The sequence below is a fragment of the Xenopus laevis genome, chromosome 5S (genome assembly GCF_017654675.1).
Source record: "Xenopus laevis strain J_2021 chromosome 5S, Xenopus_laevis_v10.1, whole genome shotgun sequence".
In the NCBI taxonomy this organism is placed as follows: Eukaryota; Metazoa; Chordata; class Amphibia; order Anura; family Pipidae; genus Xenopus; species Xenopus laevis.
This window is the reverse complement of record NC_054380.1, coordinates 99,048,399-99,057,933: the sequence shown is the minus strand read 5'-3', so window position 1 is coordinate 99,057,933 and position 9,535 is coordinate 99,048,399. Positions and strand designations below refer to the sequence as shown.

At 39.9% G+C, this 9,535-nt stretch overlaps 1 pseudogene; it reads left to right on the top strand.

Moving 5' to 3' along the window:
• The first annotated feature begins 6,670 nt into the window (after positions 1 to 6,670).
• On the top strand, positions 6,671 to 7,795 carry LOC121394080 (annotated as a pseudogene).
• The last annotated feature ends 1,740 nt before the right edge of the window (positions 7,796 to 9,535 follow it).

Genomic DNA, 9,535 nt, shown 5'->3' with positions numbered 1-9,535 from the left:
CAATACATCCTTATTGGAGACAAAACATTATTTAAGGTTTAAAAGATTTTTGAGTAGACTAAACGTATGAAGATCCAAATTAGGGAAAGATTCATTACCTGGAAAACCCCAGGTCCAAAGCATTCTGGATAACGAGTCCCATATAGTTAATTACGTTTGTTATACTGTTATGGTCGTTTTGTGTTTTTATTCCATGGTTGTGTGTGTGATATTTAGTTCAGTTATATCTGAACATATATCTCCCCTTCAGTTGTATCTGCTTCCCTCCATTTAAGCACTTGCATTAAAGGGGTTCAGCTTTAAGATAACGTTTAATATGTTCTAGAATGGTCAATTTTAAGCAACTTTTCAATTGGTCTTCATTATTTATTTTCTATAGTTTTTAATGATCTGCCTTCTTCTGCAGACTCTTTCCCCACCTAAAAAAACAAATGCTCTGTACGGCTACAAATGTATTGTTATTGCTACTTTTTATTACTCCTCTTTCTATTCAGTCCTGTCCCATTCATATTCCAGTCTCTTATTCATATCAATGCATGTTGGCTTGGGTAAGTTGGACCCTAGCAACCAGATTGCCAAACTTGCAATCTGGAGAGCTGCTGAATAAAAAGCTAAATAACTCAAAAACCACAAATAATAAAAAATGAAAACCAACTGCAAATTGTCTCAAAATGTCACTCTCTACATCATACTAAAAGTTAACTCAAAGGTGAACAGTGGATAAATCTGTGGCAGGCACTCAAATAAAGGCAATCTTCCAACAAGTTGTAGAAATCAAGTAGAAAAGATTTTTTGTGTCCTCCGCCTTATGCGTTTCGTGTTACAAACACTTAACCATAGGCCTTTGATTAAGTGTTTGTAACACGAAACGCTTAAGGCGGAGGACACAGATCTTTTCTACTTGATTTCTACAACTTGTTGGAAGATTGCCTTTATTTGAGTGCCTGCCACAGATTTATTCACTGTTGTCCACTCCCTATGCTGAGGGCTCAGGGCGATGCACCAGGGCCACTTCCCAAATGTGGTAACTATTCCACTTTATGAAAACCCCCTCTCTACTTCATTTCAAAGGTGAACAGCCCTTTTAACATAACAGGTTCAGCACTCTTCTGGTACACAGATATAGTAAGCAACTACATTTATTGTATTAATTCCTAAAGCCTGGCTGTGTATGGGCAAATAAAAGTTGGCAACTCAGTCGCTCCAGAACAAATCAGCATTTTGGTTGAATTGCTCCCCACCTACAGGCCTGCCAAACTGATATACACTTAAAAATGGTCCAGATCTCATTCAGGCAGGTTTAAACCTCCCATAAAACAAAAAGCACATTGGGACATTGATGTGGCCTTTGTCTGATGGGGCCCCTACACTATAATTAGTTTGTTAAGGAGACCATAGACGTAACAATTATGATCTTTCTTGGAAAAGATCTTTTCTAGTTTGTTTCAATACACACGTGTAGAGCTGAATCGTCAGTTATACAGTTAGAAACAAAAGATTTCTACCTGTATCTGACTAACAATGGACAATGTTTGGGTGCCTTCGAAGGCACCCGATCAAAATTTTCAGCCCAGCCCAATCGATATCCAAGTCTTCTGCCGATATCGGTTGGCTCTTTTCCCACCATACGCACAGCGAATATCGTACGAAAATTAGTTTCATACAATATTATCTGTGCGTCTATTGCAGCCTTAAGGACAATGATCAGATTGACCCAATCATGTGAGTAGCCAAACTGAACCCAGATCTTGCCAAATGAGCAGATCTATCGGTGTATGGCAAGCTTTATAAATACAAGATTGTAAGCATCTTTATGGCATACTAGTTTGTTGGGGCAAAACATGGTATACACCCTTTCTGCAAGCATTAATGCAGACTTTAATCATACACAGCAACATCCTTTTTGGACCTTGGCCAAATACCCTGACTTTACAAAGGATGGGATTCTATTATTAATTATATATTAATATGAGATCACAATACCATCAATTTCTGAATTTGTGATAAAAACAAATGTCCTCATTTATGCAGAACAGTAAAGTCATCCTGCCTTACATCAGCAAAACAATACAGTGACACATGGAAGATGCAGCTTGCAAGGTCTCTAGTGCAGTTCTGCAGCACAAAATCTGGCCCACGGTGTCTGAAAGGAATTGGCTGCATGTTCCGTTGGATCGTACAGATACACTGGGCACTATATATTATTATCCTTTTGTTATACAGAGCTAACATGTTCCAGAATGTTTGATTACTCCTGTCCATTCCGTTTCACTTTGGTGCTTTGAATTTGGCTGAAGCTGAATCTGAATCTCAAAGTAAAGCACATTTGTTTTAAGGGGTTGTTCACCTTCAAACAACTAGTTGGTTTCAGATAATCACCAGAAATAATTTTTTCCAATTACTTTCTATTTTCTATTCTTCTAATATTGAAGTGTAAGGGTAGGACCACACGGACGTTTTCCAGCGCGATCCAATGCGCTGCGACAAAACGCCGGCGTCAAATCGCATGCGACGGAAATAAGGAAAGAGATAGAAATGTCTGAAGTCGCAGCGTTGATCCTATGCAACACGGCTGTCAGATTCAGACGCAGCATGCAGCATCTGAATTCGACACTCCTTTGCGTCAGATCAATGCTGCAACTTCATCCAACAATGCATTCACTTACCTTATTTCCGTTGCATGAGTTTTGACGCCGGAGTTTTGTCGAAGCGAGTCGGATCGTGCCGAAAACGTCAGTGTAGTCAGCGCCGGATTTCACTTTTGGGCGCCCCTAGGCCGCGCAGTCCGACCAGGCGGCCGCGCGGTCCTAGCGCCCGCCTTCCCAGCGCGCCGGCGAAAAAACGCCGGCGCAACTGGTGCAGTTGAACGGCGGCTGGGCGGCATGCCGCCCCTATTTCTTTGCCGCCCTAGGCCCAGGCCTATGCGGCCTTGCCGCAAATCCGGGCCTGAGTGTAGTCCTAACCTAAATTGTCATTTTTCACCTTCTAAAGTAGCTCTAGGAGGCGGTCGCCAACCCTGTAAACTGTTCTAAATTGATACATTTAGTTGATACATTTCTTATCTTTGTCCTTGCTGAGCATTAAAGGCAGCTGTTAGAATTGATACAATAGTTGCTAATACTCCACAGACACTGCTGAGAAATGTATCAACTCAATGTTGCAAAATTGTAACAGTTTAGAGTCTGCACCTGAATTACTAAACTGCCAGACTCAAACACCAGAGACAGGCACATTCCACTTTAAACTTAGATTTTGAAAAAACTGTATAAAATAAATAATAGAAAGTAATTGAACTGGGGAACAATCTGAAAACAATCTAAAAAAAAGTGTTTGGAAGGTGAACAACCCCTTGTGTATTGGTATATGTAGAAGGGTGAAATATACTGGCCTTCCAGTAGGTGGCACAGTGTCCCAGCAGACAAGCCATATACTGTATGTTAAATGTAGGACACAGAAGTGGCAACTGTGGTAATAGGAGACAATTCACTGGGTGGTTACACATTTATTTACACACAAATACTGCACATTTACAGAGTTCCAAACCACAACTTTACATCCTTTTGGCGGTATGTTTAAAACCCAATGGGCCCCTAAGCTGGGACCTGATGGGAACAGGGGCAACTTTATAAAATATCTAATATAGCTATAATGTACACCCTCCCCTATTGGCTACTGTAACATTTTACTCACTGACCTTCAAATGGAAAGACTTTCTCATATCCGACCAATCAATAACAGGGAACTTTAAAAAAAAATGTCCAGTTTTGCATAGTGAACCTAATAAACCACTGATATGTCTGTAATATAACTGCCACTGATGTCAGTATCTGTCGCTCTCCCTTGCTATTAACTGCACTGTTTGTTCTGACTGACTGTACTAGCTGTTCAGCAGCTATCTCTCATCAAGCCAACAGTTAGTCCCACAAGAATCCCTAACTGGGTAAGTTCCTGGCTGTACTGGGAGGTGGCATTTATTATTTATTTATTAAAATTTATTAAGGATCGAATAGTAAATTCGAATTCAAATTTTCGAGTTTCAAAATTCACACATTCGAATTTTAATCCCCCTATTTTAAAGGAACAGTAACACCAAAAACTAAAAGTGTTTTAAAGTAATGAAAATATCATGTAGTGTTGCCCTGTACTGGTAAAACTGATGTGACCATAGTTCATATAAACAAGCTGCTGAGTAGCAATGGCGGAAATTGAAAAACGGCTTAATGGCACAGGATAAATAATGGATAACAGATAGCATTATGTTGTACAGAGCTTATCTGTTATCTGCTGTGTAAATTGAGTATTTTCTTCTTTGAACAGCTGCCCGCATGGCTACGCAGCAGCTAATTTATATAAACAATAGTAATGTTACTGAAGCAAACACAGCAGTTTTACTACTGCAGGGCAACACTGCATTATATTTTTATTACTTTAAAACAATTTCATTTTTTGATGTTACTGGTCCTTTAATGTAAATTTGAATGTGAGATGTATCACACCTCGACCATGGAAACAGTCCTACTTCGAATATACGCCACCTAAAACCTGCTGAGTTCATATACAAGTCAGTGGCAGACGTCCGTTGAGCCATTTGGAGATGTTAATAGCCTTCCTGACATTCAAGGTTTTTTTCGGGAGAAAAACTAGATTCGTATGAATCGAATACGAATCAAATATGATTTGAATTTTCGGGTTGGAACCATTCAATCGAATATTGAAGCAGCTCTAACTGTAACAGGAAGTGTGGAAGCAAAAGACAGAACTTTGTCCATTAATTGGTTCATGTGACCTAACAAGTATGGTTTGTTTGTGTGCACCTTGAATCCTAGGATCCCAGGAGGCGGCCCTTATTTCTTAAGAATGCAGTTTTCTATTTCTGATTACCAAATGGCACATACTACTAAAAAAGTATATTATCATGAAAATAGTTTATTTACATGAAGCATGGTTTTACATATGAACTGTTTTATGTAACTAGTGCTAGTGGAAGCAGACCCTGTGGTTGTGGGGGGGGGCCCCAGAGAACAGGGGGCCTGGACCGCAGGTTCTGCAACACTAAAATCCCCCCTTCCGGGAATCTCTTTAAAAGAAAATTTTTAGTGCGTGCCGCATCGTGCAGACACGCACGCGCAAGCAACGAGGTGGGGGAGGAGAGGGTGACTTTGTTTCTATGCCGACCCCTTCCAATATTTTCAGCAGGGGGGCCTGGCAAGTGCTTGTTACTCCACTGTTAAGGGGTATAGTTTCCTTTAAGTACTTTTTGAGCAGATTCTGTGGATTTTCCCATAAACCAGACTCAGATTTTAAGCAGATGTTTGGAGAACACTGAAGCTGTATAATGTAAACATGGTGTAAATGGCAACATTAGCACACTCTCCAGGATCATTGGGTTGATATTTCTTTCAGTTTGTTTCTGTCACACTGCTCTCTGCTATTGAATGTTAGAGGAACCTGAATGCCATCCTGCATTAGAGTAACATATCCATAGATCCAACAAGGAATTCTAAAAATGTTTCTGACCTAACTTTTTCCAAACAAACAGTGTTAGGGTAAGGCCACACGAGGAGATTCGGGGAGATTTTGTCGCCTGGCGACTAATCGCCTCGTCTTTTGCGCGACTATCTCTCTGAACTGCCTCGGCGTTTTTCCCCATAGGCTAGAATGAAAAGTCGCCTGCGCTAATGCACACACGGCGATGCGTTTTCAGTCAGTCGCCCAAACTTTTTTTTTTCAAAATTTTAGCAAACACCAGCATTAAACAGCCCCAAACTCCTGAAAATCTTAAAGACAAAGAACATTAACCAGTTGTAAAAGGGACCTTCTCCCTTGACTTTTACATGACTTTGATAGGGTTTAGCTGGAGAATTTTCGGATTCTGACTTTTAGCAGCTTCGGAACATAATACATCTCGAAACATTTGAGGTGATCATGCCCTCAGTCACATCACACTACACCGTCTTGATCTCTAGGCCTCACCCTCCAAGGTTCAAGGTGAACGTCAGGGGATATTACATAACAGTACAGGTTTTTGGGAGGAGATACAGTTAAAGAAACCAGAAGGAAATCACGTGCAGTTTGTTCTGGAGTAACTTTGGTGGTAAACAAAGTGCACCCTTCCCCCCCCCCCCAGCAGCCTAACAACAGAACAATATGAAGGTAACCAGATAGTAACTCCCTAACACAAGATAACAGCTGCCTGGTAGATCTAAGAACAGCACTCAGTAGTAAAATCCAGGTCCCACTGCGACACATTCAGTTACATTGAGTAGGAGAAACAATAGCCTGCCAGAAAGCAGCTGGCTCTTTCTGAAAGCACATGACCAGGCAAAATGACCTGAGATGGCTGCCTACACACCAATATTACAACTAAAAAAATACACTTGCTGGTTCAGGAATGACATTTTTTTTTTGGATAGTGAATTATTTGCAGTGTAAACAGTGGAATCACTTGTCCTGTAAATGACAAATGTTTATAAAATGTTATATGCCCCCTCTGTACAATGCCAACTCCCCCAGTCAGGTCTACTATCCACCTGGGTCATCTTGTCTACCCCCCCCCTGCTGATTCCCAATGACTGCAGTGAGTTGTAGTCTAACAATAACAAGTAGCTTTGAGGTACATCTTCCATTTAAATTATGAATATATGTTCCTTAATAAATTAAACAATGTGTTTTTTTTGAATTTGCAGGAGAAAGAAAAGAGGTTGAAATGTCAGTTCCTCCTTGTGGCCTACAAGATGCAAGAAATTAGTCTGCCTTCTACCCAGAGCATGCCAGACCCGGATGCATTAGAGGGGCCTGTGTTCCTGAAGCCCGACATGGACATACAACTGCACGAGCCCAGCTGTATACTGATACTGATCTAACTGGCAAAATCATAATAAATATCTTTATCTTTGGGAGCAGACACAGAAAGTCTGTACAAGCTTCCTAGGATGCTTCTGTGTCTCGTTGGGTGTCTTGGACTTTGCCCTTTTGGTTATCATTTGGTTATCCCATTATTACAGGATTTTGCTGTTTGTAGCATGAGGTTCACTAATATCACATCTGCCTGTTTACTCAGATCATATCCCATGCATATGGCATTCTACACTATCCAGTGCTGTTAACAGCAGGGCTAGATTATTACAATACTGTTGTTAATCCATTCATCTCCCAGGTTTTGTCTCGGCTTCCTGCATGTTATACTTACCCTGCTCCTATGGACGGTAGCACTATCCTTTGCCCTCTATTCTTCTGTTCCTCCTCCAATCTCAGGCCCTGGACTGTCCTCATACCAGTGCACTTTCTACGTCAGCAGCCAGACTTATTATTTATCAGCCGCAGTGGTGTGTGCCATTGTTTTTATTCTGGTAATGTGTTGCTTTGAAGCGGTGGCTTTTAATAAAATCATGAAGCTCATCTCCTTCACCAACAAGACTGTCCTGTTGTTTTCCTGTGGAGATGAGTGGCCTGTCCAAGGAACCATATGTCTCTATACTGCTCTTGTGTTGTCATTTCTGGGCACTTGGGCTCCATTTGTCCTCCGTCAAATTATTCTCCTCATTTTGTGTGCACCAATCCCAGGCTACATGGACATGAACGAGGCTTGGCTTTATTTTATGAACAGTTTCCTTGTGGGATTGGCCTATGTCCTTAAGTATCCTCACATTGACCCGACCAGAGAGACCTTTTCCATAGGACCCTTTCATCAGCTGGAAATATTGCATTCTGCCTTTTATTGACATTCACTACAAAGCAGAAGATTATTTGAATGAGCAGTTACATCCAGTTATGATTGTTTGATTCATTTCATGTTCCAGGCTTACAGTTAGTAAAATAGGAAATCTACTCTCAGGTTCTTTTGTTTACTAAACGGTTGTAATAATAGGTGTCTCTATTACTCTTGCAATACAGAGGGATACTTTCCTCTGTTCTGTTAAGGGATACTGTCATGGGAAAACATGTTTTTCATAATGCATCAGTTAATAATGCTGCTCCTGCAGACTTCTGCACTGAAATCCATTTTTCAAAAGAGTTTTTTTTATATTTAATGTTGAAATCTGACATTATGCTAGACATGATCAGTTTTCCAGGAGCCCCCAGTCACGTGACTTGTGCTCTGATAAACTTCAGTCACTCTTTACTTCTGTACTGCAACAACAGCCTAACAACATGACAATGGGAAAGTAACCAGATAACAGCTCCCTAAACACAAGATAACAGCTGCCTGGTAGATCTAAGAATAGTACTCAATAGTAAAATCCAGGTCCCACTGCAACACATTCAGTTACATTTGAGTAGGAGAAAACAAGAGCCTGCCAGAAAGCAGTTCATCCTAAAGTATTGGCTCTTTCTGATAGCACATGACCAGGCAATATGACCCTGAGATGGCTACCTACACAACCAATATTACAACTAAAAAAGATACACTTATTGGTTCAGGAATTACATTTTATTTGTAGAGTGATTATTTGCAATGTAAACAGTGGCATTTATAAATAAAAATTAAACCATAAAAATCATTAGGATCCCTTTAAACCAATGATATTTCCATGTTAAAGGGGAAATAAAAATGGAAATATCATTGCCTTGGTGTCTAGGTAACTAGACACAAGACAGCCCCTTTTTTCACCAACTGCTGTAAGTCAAGGATCACTAAGAGGCCTGCAAGCCGTAAGCAGAAAATCTGCTAGAAGCCTGCTGCATAGGATGCTGTTAAAGGAACAGTAACACCAAAACATGAAAGTGTTTTAAAGTAATGAGAATATCATGAGCGTTCCCTGTGCTGGTAAAAACTGATCTGTTTGCTTCAGAACTCCACTATAGTTCAGATAAACAACCTGCTGTGCAGCAATGGCGGAAATTGAAAAAAGGCTATATGGCAAAGGTTAAATAGTAGATAACAGATAACACCAGCAGTTTTTACCAGTGCAACACTGCATTATATTTGTAACTCTTTCAAACACTTATTTTTTGATGTTACTGTTTCTTAAATAGCATTGTTGTGACAGCCCTCTGAAATCTCTTACTTGTGCATTTTCTAAATGGACGTGGTAAATGTGCTTCCCTGATTAAGTCACATAATTTTTATTTTCTTCCCAAAACTGTTACTGTGTGAGTATTTTATTGAAAAACAACTGTTGCCTCTAGGAAGGAATGTCGGTATTCTGTCCCATTTTTTACGTGTGCCATGAACTATCTTTCTTGTTTCATACAAGCGATACCAATTTTCATGGGTGTTTAGAAATTTCTTTAAAACAAAAAATGTAAAGGGGTAAACGTAAAGGGGAAGTTCAACATTAAGTGGACTTTTTGGCATCTATTCAATAAAGGTGGATATGAAATAACACACACGTTATCACATAAAATGGGACATAACATCTCATCTCTCACTTTATGAATGTACAACAATAATAACCATTCGTTATTCCCTCCATTCAGATAATTTGACATTTTATTAAGTCGCACATTTATTACCTATTTTAAATTGGTGATAAGCAGCTTTTTACTATATGAAATTTACTTTAAACAAACTTTACTTTATTCAGTATTTGAG